Source organism: Chrysemys picta, chromosome 14 (genome assembly GCF_011386835.1).
Source record: "Chrysemys picta bellii isolate R12L10 chromosome 14, ASM1138683v2, whole genome shotgun sequence".
Lineage (NCBI taxonomy): Eukaryota > Metazoa > Chordata > Testudines > Emydidae > Chrysemys > Chrysemys picta.
The window spans coordinates 2755070-2778636 of record NC_088804.1 but is presented as its reverse complement, the minus strand read 5'-3'; the positions used below and the strand labels follow the sequence as shown (position 1 = coordinate 2778636).

Below are 23567 nucleotides of genomic sequence, written 5' to 3'. Positions count from 1 at the left end.
GGTGTTCTCAGAACTTATGCAAAATGGGTCAGCGTTCACTCCTGGGGACATTTCCGGAAACATAGATATCACCTCATCATTTAGTATCTGGGACACTAATTTTAAACCCCCCGTGGATAGATTGAAGATGGGCAGCATAGCCCATCTCTGGAAGAAAAACCTAGAACGTCTGAGTTGCCTGCCCACCACTATTGTGTTATCTGTGGATTGTGCATGTGAACACAAACTCAGTGGATCAGCAGTTAAAGTTGCCTTACGACATGCTCCAAGCATGGTAAAAGGAAGTGTCCAGTATTCCCTGTCAACCTTACATTGCTGTTGATAACACTCCAGGAGGCATCCATACCACCATCTACAGCACATACTGAAAAGCCATACCTACTCCATCTTCATCCAACTCACTGTCACACAAAACCTGTTAACAAGGTGTCCCCTTGTACGGGCTACACACGCAACCGGTACTAGTGTGGGGATGAGAGCTGCCTCGCAGGGGTTCCAGTGCCCCACCCCATGCACGTGGGTGCGATTGGTTGGGGAGGGAGCAGAGCTTTGACTCTATTCCCCTAATGAGCTGGCTACCATACCTGCTGCACCAACACGGTGAGGGAAGTCCACTGTGCCTTGGAGGGAACTCACGACAAACGACTTTCAAGGGTTCTCTAGGAGCAGCATAACACAGTGCCCTGTGAACAGGCCTTGTGGTAAAGCCACGAATGAGCCCTGTTTTCTGTGGAGATTGGCCCTTGCCTGGTCTGGAGGCAATTATCCAGAAACCCAAATATCCTGAAACAATGGCCAAAGGAGCAGATCTTATAATGGCAAAAGCTTCAGTTAGTCTGTGATTCAGCAACACCCTCAGCTGAGTCCTCACCGTGATGCTCCACTCGCGACGTTGACACCCTGTGGGATTCTGAGTGTTGTCAGGTGCGTGTGTTCTCTGTATGCTGGCCCGGCCCCATGCAGCTGACCCTGATAGCACTCCTCAAAGACCACAGACTCGGTTTGGTGACCAAGGCACTCGGCCAGGTTTGGTGCCCTCGAGGCACAGTACTAGTGCCTTGGCTCCATGGTTACAGGCACACTAACATGAGTGCCAGTCAGCAACGGGAATTTCTGCTGTCTCTTTGGCCACACAAAGGGTGAAGGCGAGTACACCAACATTTATAGACTGAGACAAACGACTTATGTTCTATCTTACATGTTCCCTGATATTGGCTTGTATCATGCTCCAGGTGTCTCAGGCAAAACATCCTCTTACTGGGTGTGAGGTCAGGATGGCCCTGGGTAACCTTTTGGAGCGTGTTCTCACACATAACCCAGTTTCTGTCACTTTTAGAAGTGTGTTTTAGAAAAGCTAGCCAGACCTTTGCCACAGTCATATATTACAGCGGTTCTCAAAACTGGGGGCCGTGCCCCCAAGGGACGCATGGAATGTATTCTGGGGGGGGGCATGAGAAGCCGCTCTGCCTGCAGAGCTGGGTAGCAGTATAGGTACTTGTGTGGCAAGAGCCAGGGGAGGGGCTTTAAAGGACTACAGCCACAAAGAAGGGGGCATGATCAAATAAGTTTTGGACAGTGAACTTGTAAACATCCGTTTTAATACATGGCTTAACTTTAATTCACAACCTCTGGTTCAGGCCTCAGGTCTTGCTCCCGGCTCTCTCTCTCCCCACCCTACGACAGGGATCCCTCAACTGGCACTGAGATGTAGCTGCCTCTGGGGTGAGGCACAGGTACTGTTTATCCCTTGCCCAACATTGAGATGCAGCCGCCCCTGGGTGTATTTATAGAGGGATCTCTCACCCACTGCTGAGATGCGGCTGCCTCTGAGGTGGGATAGTGGGGGCTGTTTATAGATGCCATGATTGGCAAAGAGGTGCAGCCATCTCTAGGTTGGGGCATGGGTAGGGTTACCAGGTGTCTGGTTTTGGACCAAAACGCCCGCTCGAAAAGGGACCCTGGTGGCTCTGGGCAGCACCGCTGACCGGGCCGTGAAAAGTCCAGTTGGCAGGGCTAGCAGGCTCCCTACCTGGCTCCGCGTGGTTCCCTGGAAGCTGAAACATGTCCCTCAGCTGCTCGGCGGAGGTGTGGCCAGTGGAGCTATGGGGGCAATACCTGCAGGTGGAGACAGTGGACAGAGCCGCCTGGCAGTGCCTCTGCCTAGGAGCTGAGGGACATGTCACAGCTTCCAGGGAGCCTCCCGAGGTAAGCGCTGCCTGGAGCCTGCACCCTTCACCTCCTCCCACACCCCATCCCTGAGCCCCCTCCCACATCCAAACTCCTGGACCCCACAGCTCCCGCACCCCAACCTGCAGCCCCCTGCCACACCCTGAACCCCTCATTTCTGGACCCACTCCAGAGTCTGCACCCCCAGCTGGAGCCCTGCACCCCTGCCCCAGCCCGGTGAAAATGAGCAAGGGAGTGAGGGTGGGGGAGAGCAAGCAACAGAGGCAGGAGGGGTGGAGGGGGCATGGCCTTGGAGAAGGGGCAGGGGTGGGCCTTGGGGAGGGGCAAGGCAAAAGTGTTCAGTTTTGTGGGATTAGAAAGTTGGCCACCCTAGCATGGGGGCTGTTTACATGCTGGGGGGATTGGGCCCACACTGTTCCTAGACGTAACAGGCTGTCCAGTATCCTGGGAACACAGGAGTGGCACCTTTGTCTCCCATCTCACTCCTGCCTCCAGGCAATTCCCCAGGTCTCCTCCCCCATCCCTCCCAGCCCCCCTCTACAAGCACCGCAGAGCCTGTGGCGGTGCCGTGAGGAGGGCGAGGGGAGTGAGGCACTTGCCTCAGGTATGCACAGCCTAGGGGCGCAAGTGTCAGCTGCTCTCTCGGCTTCTGCTGCCTCTATGGCAACCAGAGACGCTGGAGAGAGCTGCGCCTGAGGGCAAGCGAGCAGCTGGCTGCTGCAAGTCAGGAAGGGGAGGCGTAGGACAGAGGCACATACATGCTTCTGAGACAGCCTTCCCCTCCCCCGGCACTCACCTGGAGACGCTGAGGGGGTTCCAGTGGGAGACAGGATCATCGGCAGTGGACCTCACTCATCACCTGAGCCGCTGCTGGGGCTTCGGTGAGTGTTTGACCCTGTGATCTGCACACACACACACACATCCTCCAGCCATCACTCCTGCAAACTGGGCAAGGGGCAGCCCCATCCACCACCCCCAGTGAGGCTATGGCGAGGGGCAGCAGAGGAGGAAGGAAGCCACATGTGATGGCAATCCCCTCCCCCACAGCACCCACCACCCCCAGATCCCACACCCCCTCTCCAGCCCCCAAACTCTGTCCCAGGGCCTGCACCCCAGACCTCCTCCCCCCACCCAAACTCCTTCACAGAGCCTTAGGCACGTGGGGGCAGAGTGGGGGTGGGTGGGCTCTGAGTGTTCTGGGCACCACCAAAATTTCTACAAACCTGCTGCCCCTGATACTTGGAGGGGGGGTGAGGAGGCAAGTCGGTGGATGGAGGGGGCATCCATTTTCAGTATTTTAATTTTTGGTACTGCATTGATTGACTGCTGTGTGCATTAATATAGTAACCCCCTGGATCTTTGAATGAAGCTTTATACTTGGTGGGGGGGGTGACGAGGCGAGCAGTGAGTTGGTGGCTGGAGTGGGGCAAATCTCCCAGATTCAAAATCTGGGACTGTGTCCGTTGGTCCTTTTTGCTGCTTTTCTCTTGGCAGGGGGTTGTCCCAATGCTGCAAAGAGGGTGTTCCCAAAGGAAGGTGCTTGCTTCTAACCCCCAAGGTCCTCTAGTCAGCCCACGTGACAAGTTTGATCGTCCTTGGTCTGGCTCCCATCCCCTTTCCCAAGGGTTGCAGCTTTCTGGAGGTGCCTGCCTTCCATGCCTTCCTCATTCACACCTCGTTCATTCAAGAGGGCAATTGATTACAAAGGGTCGGGGGGGAGAGCTTATTCTACTTCTAGCAAAAAGACATTTTTCTTTTACCTTAATTATACTACCTTAGAGGCCCGCTATAACATATTACCAAGGTTCAATACAAAGTCATATAAAAGTTATACAAAAATGCATAATGCAGAGATTTATCTACAACTGCATTGATTGCTGTGTGCAGTAATATAAAAACAACAAGGAGTCTGGTGGCACCTTAAAGACTAACAGATTTATTTGGGCATAAGCTTTCATGAGTTAAAACCTCACTTCTTCGGTCTTTGAATGAGGCTTTATACTTGGAGGGGGAGAGGGGACAAGCGGGTGGGCAAGTGGTGGGTGGGCAAAGAGGGGAGCAGTGAGCCAGCAGGGGTTCAAGGGGCGAGCCTGGGGATTTTTGACAGGGGAGGGAGAAGGTGAAAGGAGGCAAGTGGTGGGTGGGGGACTGAGTAGAAGGGACACAGCAAGCCAGCAGGGGGCTAGGGGGTGAAGAGGGGTGTGATGGTGGGGCTGAGCGGGGAGGGGGCGGGTCCTATTTTACTGCTGTGATCTGGTCACCCTATGCGTGCTGTCCCCCCCCTCCCCCCAATCTTCCTTTTCGGCTGTGACGTTATTGACATAATCTGGGACAGTATAGAACATGGGTGCAACCAAAGTCCTGTAGTGGCACCAAATCTTGTATAAAGGGGGTCAAATAAGGTGTCTAAGACAAGGTTATGGTTTGCTGGTTATGATTATGCTCTCTTTATGTGTGTATCAATTTTGTAGTTGAAGTTATGAAGGTTGGCTCTATGCTGTCTGTATTTCAAACTTATGCTATGCTTCTGGGTGACATCCTAGCCAAGCTGGTGTCAGCTCTGCCTAGCCTGCTTGAGGGCCTATTAAGGACCATCAGATATACAAAAAGGAAGATTACTGTCCAAATCAGAGTGTGAACGTTGTAGTCCTCTCTGAGTTTATTGTAAGTGTGCCGTTAGCCAGAATCCACCTTGAATGGAATGGTGCTAAGCATGAAGTTATAGCTGGTGTAAGAAAGTTATTGCCTAAGGATCTTTTGATTGGGGAAAATGTTAAAGCTTTGTTCAGTCCAGGTAGCCAGAGCCAGTCACAGGACAGGAATGATCTTAAACCTGTGTCTGTTATGGGCAATAATTTGCCCGGGGAGGGTTTCTCCACAGGTTTGTCTGAAGAGAAGAGCTGTTTGTCTGTAAATGAAGTTTCTGAATGTCTGTCTAATGTCTCAGAAGTGAATCTGAAGTTAGATCAAGAGCAGAAAGATCTCATTGGTCAGGACAATGTTTCTCAGGAGCAGATTAAAGTGGCTGGTCAGGTGAAAGCCCTACCTGAGGAAGGAGAGGGGAGATTTTGGGTGGGTGATGGATTGTTGGCTAGTACATTTTGTAAAAGGGAACCTGAAAAGGGTAACTGTGATTTGCTGGCGGTAGCTCAGTGTGGTGAGAAGAGCAGCAGTGTATCTGTTGGGAGCGGCCATGTGCCTGGTAAGGAAAGTCTGGATGAGCCTAGGCGGCCTTGTGAGCTGATGGCTTTATCTAGTCAGCAGTTTGGGAAGGCCGGGAGAGTGGAAGATGGGTTTGTTTTCGCGGGGCGGGCGGCGCTGGGTGCGTGTGTTTTGGGGGGGGGCTGGGCGGCACTGGGGGGGCGCAATTTTATATTCTTGCCTCGGGCGCAAAAATAGCTAGTTACGGCTCTGGCCAGGGCCGGCTCCAGGCACCAGCCCACCAAGCTTGTGCTTGGGGCAGCACCTGGAGGGGGGCGGGGCGGTGCGGTGCTCCGGCTCCGGCCGCAGGGGAGAGCAGAGCCCCGGCCGGGCTCTCCGCCCTCCCCCCGGCGCTCTGGCCGCCGGGGAGAGCGGAGCCCCAGCCGGGATCTCCGCCCTCCTCACGGCACTCTGGCCACTGGGGAGAGCTGAGCCCTGGCTGGGCTCTCCGCCCTCCTCCCAGGGCTCTGGCCGCCAGCAGAGCCGCGGCGGGCTCACCGCCCTCCCCCCTGCGCTCCGGCCGGTCGGGGAGAGCACCCGGCCCTGGCTCTGGCCTGTGGTGGGGCAGGGGGAATCCCCGGCCAGGCCACATGTTTAGTAACTGGGTTTTGAGGCCGCACAGGCAATGGACAGCTAGGGGGAGGGGGGAGAGAAGTGCATTGTGGGAGATGTAGCACAATGCTGCCTCCATCTCCTGTCACAGGCTCCAGCTTGCCATGCCGGAGCAGGGAACACCAGGCCCAGACTCCCCCCGCCCCCACCAATCCCTGCCAGGCACCCCCATTCTCAATGCCCCCATCCCCGCCACCCTCCCCCTAGTCTCCACCAGCCCCTCTTGGTTGTAGAACCGAACAAGCACCGTGGGAATTTTCCAGACAGCGTTCCTCGACGGGACACTATTAGAGCGTGTACAGGGACAACGTAATGTCCAGTCACAGTTGCCGGATACTATTAAAGTGAGAACTGAGTCAACTAAACTTCCCGTCACCGTTTCTGGTCGGACGCTATTACTATGAGAGTGTCTCACTGGGGCGATTTACCTTCTAGGCACTGTTCCCGGACAGACACAATTCAAGCACGTACCAAATTACTTTAACTTCTGGACCAGGCGGCCATTATTAAACTGAGTACCAAGCTAGGGTGACCATATTTCCCTATGGTGAATTCAGGACACCCAGTAAAATTACTCGTATTCAGGCGAGTTCAACGGCAATCAATCAGAGCTATGCAATATACACATTCAAATTAACACCAAGTTGACTGAGCCCCTGTTAAAAAGAAATACTGCGTAGTTGGATTCTTTTTATTTACCTTCTTATCTTTAAGGATTTAGGGTTCACACAGGGACACACACACACCCCTACCCCCCCCCCCCCCACACACACACATATGGGGAGAGGTGACACACACACACTCCCGTACACCTCTCTCACACAGGGGAGGTGACCAACCTACCTGACCCTCCCTGCCCAGAGCTCGCCACACTCCATGCTTGGCTGGGCCCCCAGGATGGACCCGCCTCTCCTGGTACCTGGTGCCGTGTCTTCCCCAGGCAACACGTGGGGGTCACACAGGGCCACATGCCCCCCTCCCCGGATTTCTGCCAGGGTTCACACCAGAATGTGGCCAGCAGCAGCCTTTCAGCACTTTGCAGGAGGGAAGGGACGGGAGCTGCTTCCAGCCATGGGAGCGGGGGCAGAGGAGAGGGATGACCTGGCCTGTGTCTTTACAAAGCTCATCTCTTCTCTCCCCACGTGGCTGGAAGCAGCTTGTCCTTTCCTGCACGCACAGCGTAGAAAGGCAGATAACACCTCCAGGCTGCTGCTGGCCACCAACATAACCCAGCCGCCTCTGGCTACAGCACAGGCAGGAAGGGGTTAAGCCCTAAGGACACATTGTGCTCCAAGGCCCAGAGAACCTGACTTCTGGTGGCTTCAGTGAACCTGGCCAGAGAGGTGGCTCAGCAGGGGAGGTGCCATGGGGACAGAGTAGACAGGGCCGGTGCTACCATTTAGGCAAACTAGGCGGTTGCCTAGGGTGCCAAGATTTGGGGGCGCCAAAAACGGTGCTCCCAATTTTTTTTTACAGCGTTCCTACGCCCCATCCCTGAGCGCACTGTCGCCACTCCACTTCTCCCACCTCCCAGGCTTGCAGCGCCAATCAGCTGTTTGGCGCCACAAGCCTGGGAGGGGAGGAGAATTAGAGCGGGGGTGGCGTGCTCGGGCAGGAGGCGGAGCAGAGGTGAGCTGGGGTGGGGAACTGCCGCACAGCTCCCTGGGCCAGGGGCGTGGGGAGCTGCCGTGGGGGGGCACCTCAGGGCGGGGGGGGGCGGGGACCTGCCGCAGGGCTGTGGGGGGGAGCGGGCGCAAGGTGGAAGTTTCGCCTAGGGCGTGTCGGAGAATAACACAGTTCTTTTTTTTTTGTTTGGGTACAGCAAAGTCAGATATTTTATTGTTTTTAACAGCTGTGTAAAGGAAGAGAGTGCACTAGGACACAGGGTCTCCCCCTCCTAGGCAGGTCTTTTTACAGGTAAACAATTACAGCAAGCATTTATACCTTTTGTTACAGACAATAATAAGCAACAGCTGCATTTTGTTTATACAGTGGTCGTTCTGATATCTTGTTTTTCTTACTTATGTAGACTCTTAGTCTACATTCCATATTGTCTGCACATTATTTAACATTATTTACACAAGGTCGCAACAACTTCTCACACAGTTCTTTCCTACTCGCCTCACATAATCCTCGCTTCTACAAATTTCGCGTTATTAGGATTACAATTAGCCCGACTCTTGCTAACAAACTGTCATGCATTGCAATCCCCTTCCTGTCAGTTCTTTTTCTGCTTCCACACCTCCCCCCTTTTGTACTACCAGTACAACAAACATTTTTAAATTTTATTTGCATTAAGTTTTGGAATTTAGATTTACATTAGATGCTTTAACCTTAGGGCTTTTGATTGGATGTAAGGACCATGCATGATTACTATGGACATGAAAGATATTACTATTATTATGTTTTTTACAACAACAATAACATAATTTTAAACTAATTAATAGCAATACAAGGAATAACATTTTTATAGCAATAATATGATGGGGTTGTTGTACAGTTTTAGTTATAAAGCACAATACATTATACTTAGTGCATAAAGTAGACACTTTATAAGCTGTATGAAAGGCATACTTTTTAACTTAATATATATATTTTGAAGCATGTGAATTTGCCCTTGTATTTTAGAGATTTTTTGAACGTTTGGTAATACTGAAAGCAAATTTTAAAATTGATTAGGTACTAAGCTGGTCCAATTAAAGGGTATTTGGAACCTAAGGGCTACTTGCAAAATTTTATTTGCAGGCCAACAAATAATATGATTGCCTGCAGCGGTAGTGAGATTAAAATGTATATTTTGCAATGTGGTGGTTTTAACATACACACAGCTATTATTAGCTTGAAAAAGTAAGTGTCCTGTCAGGGTAGTTCCTTGTTCCCTACCTTTTCAGCAAACACAGTTATGAACAGTGACAACTTTTTTTGGCTTCAGTTTACGGATACAAAGCTGTGGGGTTTCTAACGGCCAAAATGTCCATTGACTCCCTAACCCCATTTAAATGTTAGATGTAATTCCAGGAGCACTGACTAAAAATCGATTGGGCATACCAGGTAGTCTAATTTTTTAGATGTCTTGGTGAATAACCAATCCCACATGCATTTTTTCCATGGACCCGGCAGGATTCGGTATGTGGGAGCCCACACCCCCGTAACCAGTTCATATGCTTGGAAGGAGCATTGAGAACGTCCGCACTTTCACCCAGAAAGTTTCCAAGTATGTTTTTATGGCCACAGATTAGATGGTACTCCTGATGTGTCTGTAAGGGCAGTGGGCCAAGCCTGATGCTCTAGATTATTCCGAATGGCCATTAGCTGGTTATTTAGGAAATCCTGAATTTTTGAACATGCTAGATTTTACGGCAATGCCTTTCTAGCATCAGTGATATTTAATACCATTTTTGTTAGCAACTTTTGGGTTATAGAACTAAGGGCGGAGATAACATGTACCTTACCAACTTTAGCCTGTACCTGAGTTAGCTGTGCCCCAGAAATAAGGCTAGTGGCCTTCTCTAGTTGTCTCAATTTCTCATTATGTTCTTGTTTTTTAAAAATATTTTAAACTGCTGCTGCACTATTGGCCCCATCCCATAGAGTTCCGGTCAATTTTTTTTTTAAGAGGAAATAATTCAAGCCCTCTGTGCTAATTTAATGGCAGTCCCCCCTTGAACAATTTGGGTATGTAGAGGTGTTCTGAAAAGTGGATAAGGGCAACGAAAATTTAACAGTTCCTAATGTAGTGTTAATTACAGTTCATTGATATTTTAATACATTTTTTTTTTTTGGTGTAATACTGTACCACCTTTGTTGGTTAAATACCTTTATGTATTTCCGGGAGGCATTGATATTAATGGCATAAGAGGGGGTGTATTGCAATAAGGTACATGTCACATTATTAGTCACTGGAATAATTTCTATGCAGGTAAAATTTCCAGTGGCAAAACAAACTTTTTGGGTATTTGTTTAATTGTTTACTAATTGGGTGACCAAATAACAATAAGGGCATTTTTTATTTAACACAGTGCAAATTTTAGGAACAGCTATTATATTTACTTTGCTATAGAACCCATTCATTGCAATTACAGATCCTTGGGGTTTACTTGTGGTGATATTATATACTTTTATTTTTATTGATTTATTTGTTTTTTATTTAATTGTTTGCTTATATGGGACATTCTGAACCTTAAAAATATTTTTTAAAACAATGTTTAAATAAATCACTAAAGTGTGAAGGCCTTGGCCATTGGTTTTATCAAATATATGGCACTGTCTGTATTTGGATGTGTTACAGGGGTAATAGTGTAATGGAGGAGATGGCAGGGGCAGTGGCAACAAGGTGCCTTTGGTACTTGTCATTTAAAATCCAATTAGGGAGGGCAATACATGCTGAAGGACTTATCCAAAACACAAGGTGCAGCCTGTAGAATAAACCCCAAAATTCAATCACTACCACGTTCCCAAGCATGGGTTCCACAAGTTTTTTTTTGCTAGTGTATAATTTTTTGTTTTTTTACCAGGGTTAGATTTTAATGTTTTTTGTAGTCAGGAATTCCTGGACTTTGGTGGTTTCAATGGAGCGAGTATTTCTTTTTTTTTTCTTTTTTTTCTTTTTTCTTTTTTTTGAACAGTTATGGTGCAGCATTATACAGGGGAGAGGTTACTAGCACATTACCTTGTAATGGTTTTGCTTTTTCTAGAAAAAATTCAAAGGCACAGTAGGTCTGTCAGTGGACAAGGGAGAGGTTACTAGCACTTCACCTTGTCCTTGTTTCCTGCTGTCCAGAAGGCACAGCAGAGCTAGAAGGAGAAATAGGCTTATTATTAGTTGGAGAGTCCTCCCAAGGTGGAGGGGTCTTTTTGCAGTGAGAAGCCTGGGTCCAGGCAGGTAGTCCTTGGCACTTCACAGCTGTGTTGGTGGTTAACAGGACTTGGAAAGGGCCTTTCCAGCATGGAGCCAAAGCAGTCTTTCGTTGATGGACTTTACGTAGACTTAGTCTTCTGGTTTTAATGAATGGCAGGGCTGCTAGGGTTTTTAGGTAGCACTTTTTTTACCTGTGAGAAAAGAAACCTAACACACTTCATTAATGCCTGGCAGTGTTTTGCAGATTTTACAGCTGCTTGGGCACATTCAGGCCCCCCTTTTCTTGGTTGTTAGCCAAGCCTTAGCTGTAGCAGTGTCCTTGAATGGGGCCAGCGTCTTATTTTTGGACTGAGCTTGCTAGCTATTTTTTTTTTAGTTAACTTGGGCTGGTTTTTTTTGTTTATTTGGGTTTTTTTGGCTTTTTAACCTACAAAGGAAACTTTTACTTTTTACTTATACACCTTTTTCCAACAATGAACACATACACATTGCTATTATACAGTACATTAGTTTTATTATTCAATGTATGCCACATACACCCTTCCAGTAAAATAACTTTATTACAGAGCTTTGGAGCAACAAACTAGGACAAGCACACCCACTTTTGAGGAGTCCATTTGGTACAATCTCTGGTGTTCAATAGCTTTTTTTCCTTTCCAGCCTCTGGCTAGAAATTTGAGGTAGCCAGAAGGATTCCATGTGCAATATGGGGAGTGGGTTAACTGTTCATGTTCTTGCTTTCAAAGACTGTTGGTATGCAAATTTTAACATTTTTTTCAATGAAAAGATCTGGCCAATGAAGGTGTTTTTTTTTTATTATTATTTAAGCAAATGTATTAGACTTTAGTATATTACATTTTTTTGATTTATTTAAACACTTTGTATTTCAAGTTGAATAAAACAAATATTTGCTTTTTTGATTTAACCCTTCTTTTTAATTTTAAACTAGACGGTCTTATGAAAATATTAAACCCAACAATTCTGGCCACAAGACAAACACCACAAGACAGGACACAGAACACAAAAATAATTCCTATTGTGCCAGGAAATGCATGGTACGTTGAATGCTGTTTAGCTGGCATCCATTTTCTCTGATGAGCTGAAAGACAAAAGAACAGAGGTCTACCCCTTCTGGGCAGTCAGTCATTGCTTAAAATATTTTCTTTATATACAAATACTTTTGTTGATTTCAGGCAAAACAAAAGAATTACCCATATTTTTTTGTATTTGTTTCACAGGCAGCCCAGGTTTTAGTGGCTTTTACCTTATTCGTTAAGATAATTTGCATTAGTACAGATGCTTTTTGGCTTGCTTTTGGATCCAAAGCTATCCACAGCTTAAAGACTTTTACTTAAAAAGGGACACAATTAACTGTCAACTCCTGTTTTCAAACACACAGTGATTTGAAAAAGACAACAAAGAAAAAACCTATTTTGGTAGGTTTGCATTTTTTTTTACCTTTGCTTTAATATACACTGCACATGTTCTGGGGAAAATGCACATTTTTCCATTAATTTTTACACAAAGTGTAACTGGGTTTTTTTGTGCTTACAAAATCTTTATGCACCCCTAGTAAGACAGCTTGACCACACAGAGCCAGGGGCACTGTTCTTCTTTTTTTTTACCAGATCTTTTATTTGCTATTTTGTTACCCAAAAACAAATTTAAATGTTTTATTTTCCTGGCTTTGACTACCCTGCTGCAGCCACAACCTTTGGTCTTTAGTTAAAACATTTTAAATTTTGTAAAGCATTAAGTCACCTTAAGGATTAAATGCTAAATACCTTAAACAATATTAGTTTTCTGTGTCTGACAAAAATATTTTTAGTTTTGCAACTTTAAAACAATACCAATTTATTTCAAACTTATAAAACACAGATTGTACACAGCAGTAGTGTTCTTTAGCAAATTCGACTAACTTATTTATAGTTGAATAATTCCACTTAAATAACCTTTTGCCTGGATTACTTACAGACATTTTTACCAAGTTTTACTGCTTGATTTCCTTTAGCAACTACAGAGTTAACTTTTTACTCTTTTTTTTTTAAATTACTTGCTTGTCTTCCAAAACGACACCCAATCAACTCAGATTTTATTATTCCAATTATTGTTCTGGAGATCTGAAATCCCCATGCTTATAATTACTTACTTCTTTTTTTTTAACTATGCCCTTAAAGTTTCCAACCTGTTTTCCAAATACTCTATCGGTTGCCTGCCTGCTTGGGCCCGATCCTGCTTTTCTCGCTGAACCGTCCCTTCCATGGGCACCGGCTTGTTCCCCTACCAATTTAGCTAGGAGGGTGGGCTTCTCAACTAGCCTCCACCCTTCTTGGTCTCTTCCCTCAAACATTTTTACTTACAAGGCTACCTGAGTCCTCCCTCGTGAGGCTTGCCACCTGGGCAAAACACATGGCCCATTGGCGTTTAACTATTTAATTCCTTTTGTGGCAAATACACTGCTCTTACAGCATATGCTGAGCACAAATGATTAAATTTTGACAAGTCCCTGAAGGACCGGTACTTGCTTAGCCAGTGCTTTCTTTTCTGCCTGGAAGTCCTGTCTTAAGGCTTGCAACTTGCCCTGGGCGTAGGTTTGAGTTGCTGCCTGGTTTATGATTTATGCTCTTAATTGCTTAATTTTAGTTATTAAGTACACAACTCTTCCCTTTTCTCCAACTTCTCTATTGCCCAGTCCTGCTACGACTGGGGTAGATCCACCTGACACCCTTTCCAGTCAACCGGGATGGAGAGAGGAATGCTAAACCCCTTTCCAGTTCTCAGACTTACTGCGGCTGAGAGTGGGCACGCTTTTAATTACGCAATTTTAACATATAACACTAACTGTACCAAACAAACATAAAATAACAAGGGAAAAATAAATAGATGGTGTGCATTTTGCAGGCTCCCCCCCTTTCCTCAATTTCCACCAAAACTGACAGATTTCTGTAACCAATCTATTCCTCGTCTCAGGTGATCAGGCTGACACAGCAGGATCGTTGGGGGAAGATAAAGAAAACACACCATATGACTAAATTTTAAAGCTTCATTAATAAAATAATAAAACAACAACAGAGTATTGGGAACGCTCCCACATCACTCAGGGGGAAAAAAACATGAATGCCCCAAGCCCTAAGCCACTTTCATACTTACGTACGTCCAGACTGGCCACGTCTGTGTATAACGTCCAGAGAAGGGGGAGAGGTGGACAGGAGATTATTCTATATACAGCTTGTCCAGAATCTCCAACTTGCTTCCACTGTTGGGAGGGCAGTTCTTTTATGCCCTGGGGTCTCCTGCAGCATCTCTTCAGAAAAAAGAAGAACAGGAGTACTTGTGGCACCTTAGAGACTAACAAATTTATTAGAGCATAAGCTTTCGTGGACTGCAGCCCACTTCCACTTATGCATCCGAAGAAGTGGGCTGTAGCCCACGAAAGCTTATGCTCTAATAAATGTGTTAGTCTCTAAGGTGCCACAAGTACTCCTGTTCTTCTTTTTGCGGATACAGACTAACACGGCTGCTACTCTGAAACCCGTCTCTTCAGAGATTCCAGTCCAGGCCGGCTGCCTGTGGCTTCTTCAGCGTCCCCAAACCACGCCAGCTCCAGGGTCACAAGGGCAGACTGTTGGATCTCACTGGACAGTTAAGCTTTGCAAATGTAATCTCAGTCCTGTAACTTGTATTGCCTTTGGTTTGCCTCTGTCTATATTTTTTCACAGCCAGCTGGGGCCGAAAGCAGTTTTTCTTTGTACTTAGCATGGTCTGCGTTGATTTTTGACCTTGAACGCAGAGCAACTTTCTCTTTATCTCTGGGCAAGCTGAATTTCAAATTAACCCGTTCCTTTCCTCAATAGACAAATTGCACCCACTGTGTGCCAGATTAAAAGCTCCTCTGAGATGTCTGATCTTATCTAGATTGAAGGTACCTTCTAGTGGGCATTGTTTAGATGGATTTTCATGCGTGTAAAGATTCCGATTCTCTAAATACCTGCGGGTTTTAGGACCATAATGTACGTACATGAAATAATATGGGGTACCCTTAGGGGGTGAGAGGGAATGCTTAGACTGTCCCCCACCCATTTTCCAATCACACACACAGGGGGGATGCCCTGTCCGCGCTAGCGGCACATAAACTAAGGATCTCTCCCTACAGGGTACTCACACAGGAGAGACTAACGAGGATGGCCACGACCCTCCTACACCTCCCTTCAGCAAAGAGCGCCGGCTAGTCTCAGAGAGACGGCACCGCTCGCTCTCTTTGCATTCAGCGAGATGATCAGACTGTCAGTGGCTTACACAGAGAGGAAAAGGGGAGGGAAGATGGGTTCACACACTTCTAGACCCAGGTAGCTTCCTCGCCGGACGATGCCAGGCCAAGTTAGCCCACCGTGGGTTGGATCTTCTAAAGATCCTCTAGTTACCGGGCTTGCGTTAGAGTAGTTCTGGTCATGAGCCAAACGACTTCGCAGAATACTCTGGGCGTCTTCCGGTAACTTTCATTCACAATGGTGTACACACACACACACACCCCCCAAGGCCTCTATTTCCAAATACCACGATGCATCTATACCTTATGTCCAGACTCAATACACTATGAGGCGGTAACAACCCCTCTTGAAGCGGTAACAACCCCTCAGCACCGGTGTATACCTCATGCATTTCCCTTATGCATTAACCTTATTGGGGGCAGCAAAACAGTTCCCCAGCACCGCTCTGCATGTGATCTTGCTGCACAGTCAATAAGTTCAGACGGCGTGAGCCCAACAGGGACAGATGGCCCCACGGACAGTCCTCCTCCGATACCCCAATAGAGATTTCAAAAGGTCTCATACCTCTCTTGTGGCATCATGAGGATCTAAGGGGAACGATCCGTAGCAGCTGTCACTGTCTCAGTAGGCATTGCCATCCCAGACAAGCCCCCAAATTGTTGGAGAATAACACAGTTCTCTCTCTGTGTTTGGGTACAGCAAAGTCAGATACTTTATTCTCTTTAACAGCTGTGTAAAGGAAGAGAGTGCACTAGGACACAGGGTCTCCCCCTCCTAGGCAGTCTCTTCACAGGTAAACAATTACAGCAAGTATTTATACCTTTTGTTACAGACAATAATAAGCAACAGCTGCATTTTGTTTATACAGTGGTCATTCTGATATCTTGTTTTTCTTACTTATGTAAACTCTTAGTCTACATTCCATATTGTCTGCACATTATTTAACATTATTTACACAAGGTCGCAACAACTTCTCACACAGTTCTTTCCTACTCGCCTCACACATTCCTCGCTTCTACAAATTTCGCGTTATTAGGGTTACAGTTAGCCTGACTCTTGCTAACAAACTGTCATGCATTGCAATCCCCTTCCTGTCAGTTCTTTTTCTGCTTCCACAGGTGCGAAACTTCCTTGCACCGGCCCTGAGAGCAGCCCCACGCTCCCTGGGGGGCAGGGCCTAGGGCGGGTGGGGGGAGATGGGTGAGAGGGTGTTAAGCCCTTGCCCGGAGGGCTGCTCTGGAACCTGCAGGTTCAGGACATGAACAGGTCAGAAATCGCTTCCTCCCCCCTTCCCAACTCCAGAGCTTGGCTGGGGGGGGGAGAGGCTTCCCCATGCCAGCACTTTGTGGGGCTTTGGCACATGCAGGGCTTGGCTCCTCCTGGCCAGTACCCCACGCCGGAGGGTTTGGGGTTTTCCCGGGGCGCCGGCCCAGCCAGAGGCAGTGGGGGAAGGAAGGAACCTGCCGGCCAGAGTGCTGGTGAGCTGAGTGCTCCGACCAGGGGCGGGTTCTCCGCACAGCGCTGGGAGTGGGACATGCCCCACCGTGGGGGATATGGCGGAGCAGCAAGGTTGTGGGGGCTGAAGTGGCAAAGCAGGAGGGAGAGGACAGTGAGAGGGAAGCACGTAAAAGGCCGATGGGTGGGCAGCAGAGGTGACACATAATCGACTGCCACCTGCCCACACTCACCGGCTGCCACAGCTCACAGCACACAGCCAGCACTGGCTGGAAATCAGACGGGGGGGCAGGGCCCTGCTGGCCGAGAGCCGGCACCCAGCGGGAGCTGTGCTTGACGAACCAGCAGGGGGAGTGGCCAGCACTGCGCGCTGCATCTCGCCCTGCCACCAGCCTTGCGCCTCCATCCCCATCGTCGGGCACTGGATGCCCCCACTCACTATTGGTGGGTGGGCGGCTGGTGAGCAGGGACCTGGCCAGCAGCAGAACCCACCAGGGCCGATGAGGGGGAGACAGAAAATATGGGACAATTTACCCTTTTTTAAGAAAAAGTCGGGACACCTGCAGGAGGACTTGAATACAGGACTGTCCCTTTAAAAACAGGACATCTGGTCACCCTATTTATGAATCTAATTGCGGAGCAGAAGCAGAAAATTGTCACCATTCCCCTGAGATGCCCAGCTAAAGAGGGAACTTGTCAGTAAGAGCTCCCTGCTGGTTCCCACATGCGTGTAGACAGAGTCCATGTGGGTGTCTGTCAGTGAGGTTTCTCTGTCTGTTCTATGTTAAATGTTTGGCTACTTGTTGTCTGGCTGGTGTCGGGTGAAAGGATTTAGTATCCGAGGAAGAATGTATCCTCCTGGTTAGCAAACAAACAAAGCACCACATTTCCTGTCCAGATTATATTTAGTCGTAAATCAACATTGTGATGGTTCCCAACCAAGGAAAGTTAACCTTTCTTTAGGAAAATGACTAAAGTACAAATGCCAAACACAATCCAGATAGAGGATTCAAAGCAAGGTTTTCTGCGTAGTGATTATAAAGGCTTTAATTTAAATCAGTCCACCCTGAGGTGAGCAATTAAGAATTGTTATCTTAACTCAAAGTAGTTTAGGTCTAAACCTTTGGTTTTGTATGAATGGAAGTTCATACCATTTACTAATCCTAAACTGGTTTCATGAACATTGTTTGGGGTGCAAGGAGAACCCAGTCCCAGGAAGACAGATTGCTTTGGATGTAAACGTTCACCTGCAGCATCTGTAACACCTCTTCCCCTCTCCCAACCCTCCAAATATGCATTTGCTTGTCTTGGATCCTGAGCTGTGGCTAGAGAGGGACTAGTAGGACATCCTTTGGAACTGAAGCCCAGTGTTGAAATCTCGCTCTCAATAATCCCCTGCGCAACATCCGTGTGGCAGAATTCTGTCTCCTTTGGAAGTGGGTAGCTTCAGTTGGAGAGAAGTGGATGTTCTTCCCCCTCATTGTGAGTGCAAAAGCCCAGGATGCAGCTGTAGTAATGGGATCAAATGAAGCAAAAGCACCTTGGGCTCAACGGCAAGAGAACTCACATGGCGGTGATGTCCTTCTTACTGTTAAACACTTGCCAGGGGAAGGGATGAAAGTGTCAGTTAGAACTGACCAGACATAGCGTCTGAGATGACACCAGTAGCCCCAAACTGTGTGGTGCGCCCTAGGGGGGGTGCAGAGTAACGTTCAGAGGGGTGTGGCGGGGCCCGGGCCAGCCCCCATGGGGGACGGGCACAGAGGTCCACCCACCCTGCTCTGCCCCCAGCTCTGCTCCAGCCCCACCTCCAGATATGGCCCTGGACTCGGCCCTTAGCTCCCAGCCCAGTCGCGGCTCTGGCCCCAGCCTCGGCCCCCTTACCCTGGCCGTGCCACGGCCCTACTCCGGGCCCCAGTTCCTGACCGTGGCTCTCGGGGGGCAGGAGGGCGGACAGTGGTATGTGGGGCACGATGTGAAAAGTTTGGAGACCACTGCACTACACAGTAGGCACCTCCCTGGCTTGTGCACAGGGCCAGGGACAAGGAGCTGATAAGTCTGTTCCATCTTTCACGATTCTCTGCCACTTTAATTTTCAAGGACAGAATCAAATATCTCCATTAGCCAAACAAGCCTCAAATGCTCAACTCCCTGCACAGTCTGATCTTAGTCTTAAGGGAAAGCCAGACTTGAATCAAATAGGTTGTAATGTCTTTAATACAAACTGTGACCCAAAAGATTTCACTGGATTAATGACAGGTTTCAGAGTGGCAGCCGTGTTAGTCTGTATCCACAAAAAGAACAGGAGTACTTGTGGCACCTTAGAGACTAACACATTTAATTTGTTAGTCTCTAAGGTGCCACACGTACTCCTGTTCTTTTCACTGGATTAAGTGATTCAGTTGAAGGGACCGTGGTGTAAATCACACCTGGTCTGAAAAGGGTTAGCTACCATTGTAGGGGTACCACATCAGACTCTGAGAATGGGAAGCTGAGGGAGGGGAGAATTGTTGGCAGTGTATGTTGTACATTTCATAGCAGGCTGTGCATAGTCAGTTTCACTGTTTTCCTCTCCTCAGTGACCTGCGGGGTTACTTGGCTTGGTCTGTAACAGTGTTGGGAAGAGGAAAAAGACTTGCAAAATCAATACGTAAATGAGCAGAAAACAAACTGGCCCCTGGCTGCGGCTGGTGTGTGCCCTGCAGTTACTGTAACAAGATTTCAAGTTGATGGTTCCCTTTGAAGGGACCAGGAAAGTGAAGAGGTCCTGCCCCGCTCTCTCCATCCTCCCGCCCTCTGTCGGTAGCTGTCCCCCACCCTCACTCACTGGGGAGGGTCCCTTTTCAACCAGGTGTTCCAGTTGAAAACTGAAAACCTGGCAACTCCCCCTCAGCCCCAGCCTGCCCCCTCCTAGCCCTGCTCAGCCCAGCCTGCCCCTGCTAGCCCTGCCCAGCCCCAACTTGCCCCCCACTAGCCCTGCCCAGCTCAGCCTGGCCCCCGCTAGCCCTGCTGAGCCCCAGCCCGCCCCCCACTAGCCCTGCCGAGCCCAGCGTGCCCCCCGCTAGCACATCATCTAGTCTTCATTCAATAACATCAAGAGATGGAGAATCCACCACTTTCCCTTTTAGTGAGTGCCAGGGGTCTCAATTTCCCCTTCCACTAGCTCCCCATTTACAGTGAGCCAGAGCAGTACCTGCAGCAGGGAGCGGGAGTTGCTGATGGCCTCAGAGGCACAGCCCATGCAGTGTCTCAGGCACCTGGTGCAAGTGCCGGATGATGCGCTGCTGGTGCATCACTTTTGCCGTGACGTCCTCCTGCTGCAAGGGAACGAGAACCTGTCAGAGACTCAAACACCCCGAGGAATCAGGGGGAATTAAGGGCACCTGGAACCAGCAGTATTTCCACCCAGCACCTGCCCACCACTGAGGGATGAATTCACCTCCTGAACCCCAGACTGGAGTCTTCTTGTCCTTTCTAGTAACCTCCAGTGCCAACCCCCTCCTTCTAGGGTGAGCTCCTGCTACCTCCCCCTCAGTGCCCTTGACACCTGTTCCACCTCCAAACCACAGCTCAAGTTATCAGAACCTTCTTCTCCACCCCCACCCAGGTTGGGCAGGGAGGCGGCTCTAGCAGGGGGGGCAGGAGGGATTCTGGCAGCAGTGAAGTGGGTTGCGGGGAGGTTGAGATCTTGCCCCAAGTCATCCCAGACACTAATGCTAAGCCACAGGATGGCAGCATCTACTGTCAGTGGAGTCCAAGTACTATTTCAACCCCACAGTTTTGGATCAACTTCCCACAAGGGGAGGTGAAGAGCACCCCCAGCAACACACACACACACACACACACACACACACACAAACCACTCCTGGTGGTGAAAGGGGAACAGGAGAAAGGACAAAAGAAGTAAGAGATGAAGAGAAAGGAAGGAGGGATGGAGGAAAAGGTAAAACGAAAAGGACAAACGCTAATGTCCCCAGTGATTCTACAGGACAAAATCCCAGGGAGGGAATAAAATTCTGCCACCTTGAACTAGAGTTTTCCATGCCTAGAATTCAGTTGGCACCAGATGGATCAGACTGAGCAGGTTCCAAAACCCCTTGGAGGCTCTTACCTTCTCAACAGGGACGTCTGTTTTCTAGTAAAATCAGGAAAAGGAAAGGAGAAAACTCGAAAGAGGTTCCTCCTCGCACTCACCTACGTGAACCCTAATACTCTCTCAAAGAGAGACCTCGAGAAGGAGACTTGCTGAAGCAAAGCCACAGGGGTCTCTGGGGTATCCCTGGCCCTGCGCCCCTATCCTGCCTGGCTCATGTCAGCATCTCTCTGTGAGGTCACCACCTCCCTAACACCTTTGACCAATAGGCTGAGGTCCTGCAAAAGGCCTTTCTGATGTCACTGCCACACCCACCCATCCCCTGAAGTGCTAATGTCCTGCTGCTGGCCTGACACTTTGAAGGTTTGAGCTACTCTCTGTGGATCACCCCACTCAATGCGTCTTCATTCTAGGAAGCAAGCCGGCTAGACAGTAAAAGACTTGCAAAATCAATACGTAAATGAGCAGAAAACAAACTGGCCCCTGGCTGCGGCTGGTGTGTGCCCTGCAGTTACTGTAACAAGATTTCAAGTTGATGGTTCCCTTTGAAGGGACCAGGAAAGTGAAGAGGTCCCGCCCCGCTCTCTCCATCCTCCCGCCCTCTGTCGGTAGCTGTCCCCCACCCTCACTCACTGGGGAGGGTCCCTTTTCAACCAGGTGTTCCAGTTGAAAACTGAAAACCTGGCAACTCCCCCTCAGCCCCAGCCTGCCCCCTCCTAGCCCTGCTCAGCCCAGCCTGCCCCTGCTAGCCCTGCCCAGCCCCAACTTGCCCCCCACTAGCCCTGCCCAGCTCAGCCTGGCCCCCGCTAGCCCTGCTGAGCCCCAGCCCGCCCCCCACTAGCCCTGCCGAGCCCAGCGTGCCCCCCGCTAGCACGTCAGGGGATGGGCAGGACGGTCCCACAGGCCAGATGTGGCCCGCGGGCCGTAGTTGGCCCACCTCTGGTCTAAGGTCTTCAGTCCAGCTTTTCCATCAGCCAGCCTGCTGTATTTGTGTCAGGGTTCACTTGATAACGCTAGTCCTGGGAGGCAGGAAACCTGGATTCCACCCCTACAGAAATACTATCTCTGACTTGCTTTGTGACTTGGGGCAAATAATTCAATCTCTCCACTTCTTTCCCTTTAAAAAAACAATAATGATATTTAACGTCCTCAGCAAGGCATGCTGAGATTCCCTGGTGACAGGCACCTTGCTCAAAAGACCTGCAGATAGGGATTGAAGCCATGGGAGTCTTTCCATTGGTTTTGTTTGGGCATTGGATCGAGCCTGTTGAGAACTCTTCATCTCCACTTTCCTAAAGTAATATTTCCCAGGAGCTCCTTGTCCTGCACCTCCCACATACAAAGACCAGTAACTGAATCGTACAATGTTGGTACACATATTTTAGCAGGGAAGTCATGTTCAGCAGATTATGAGTTTTCAAATGATACCTCCCAAGACATACTTTGTCCAAAATAGATCATCACTCTATGAAAGTGGTGAACATGGAGGATAGGGTGTTACACGTCCCACCTTTCAGAACTGCAGGTGTGTCAGCCAGTGGCTGATGCGAAGACCACTGTGTTTGAGGCCCTTTTGTGTTTTGACAACATAACTCCTAAGTGTTGCTAAACATTGTAATGTTAGTCACATAGGCTTTTGCAAAGTTCTGTGGACCAGGTAAGACTTTGTGAACCAGTCTAGTGGTCTCATGAGTTAGCAAGAGTGTTTTTCTTGGTGTGATGGGTTTGGTCAAAGAGACTGGGAACCTGGGAGGCAGTGACCATGAGATGGTCGAGTTCAGGAGCCTGACACAAGGAAGAAAGGAGAGCATCAGAATACGGACCCTGGACTTCAGAAAAGCAGACTTTGACTCCCTCAGGGAGCTCAGTGGTTTGAGCATTGGCCTACTAAACCCAGGGTTGTGAGTTCAATCCTTGCGGGGGCCACTTGGGGATCTGGGGCAAAATCAGTATATGGTCCTGCTAGTGAAGGCAGGGGGCTGGACTCAATGACCTTTCAAGGTCCCTTCCAGTTCTAGGAGATGAGATATCTCTATTTATTATTATTATTAAGAGATGGAGAATCCACCACTTTCCCTTTTAGTGAGTGCCAGGGGGCTCCATTTCCCCTTCCACTAGCTACCCATTTACAGTGAGCCAGAGTAGTACCTGCAGCAGGGAGCGGGAGTTGCTGAAGGCCTCAGAGGCACAGCCCCTGCAGTGTCTCAGGCACCTGGCGCAAGTGCCGGATGATGCGGAGCTGGTGCATCACTTTGGCCGTGACGTCCTCCTGCTGCAAGGGAACGAGAACCTGTCAGAGACTCAAACGCCCCGAGGAATCAGGGGGAATTAAGGGCACCTGGAACCAGCAGTATTTCCACCCAGCACCTGCCCACCACTGAGGGATGAATTCACCTCCTGAACCCCAGAATGGAGTCTTCTTGTCCTTTCTAGTAACCTCCAGTGCCAACCCCCCTCCTTGTAGGCTGAGCACCTGCTACCTCCCCCTCAGTGCCCTTGACAGCTGTTCCACCTCCAAACCACAGCTCAAGTTATCAGAACCTTCTTCTCCACCCCCACCCAGCTTGGGCAGGGAGGCGGCTCTAGCAGGGCGGGCAGGTGGGATTCTGGCAGCAGTGAAGTGGGTTGCGGGGAGGTTGAGATCTTGCCCCAAGTCATCCCAGACACTAATGCTAAGCCACAGGATGGCAGCATCTAGTGTCAGTGGAGTCCAAGCACTATTTCAACCCCACAGTTTTGGATCAACTTCCCACAAGGGGAGGTGAAGAGCACGCCCAGCAACACAAGCACACACACACACACACACACACGCCACTCCTGGTGGTGGGAGGGGAACAGGAGAAAGGACAAAAGAAGTAAGAGATGAAGAGAAAGGAAGGAGGGATGGAGGAAA

General features: G+C 49.1%; 1 long non-coding RNA gene across 1 annotated transcript; it reads right to left on the bottom strand.

Annotated features, from left to right (window-relative positions):
- Positions 1-9698: 9698 nt before the first annotated feature.
- LOC135975727 (uncharacterized) lies at positions 9699-14193 on the bottom strand. The gene is made up of 2 exons (XR_010592734.1): positions 14009-14193; positions 9699-11957 (listed from the first exon to the last, which is right to left on the bottom strand). It is a non-coding gene; the product is annotated as an uncharacterized LOC135975727 (long non-coding RNA).
- Positions 14194-23567: the final 9374 nt, after the last annotated feature.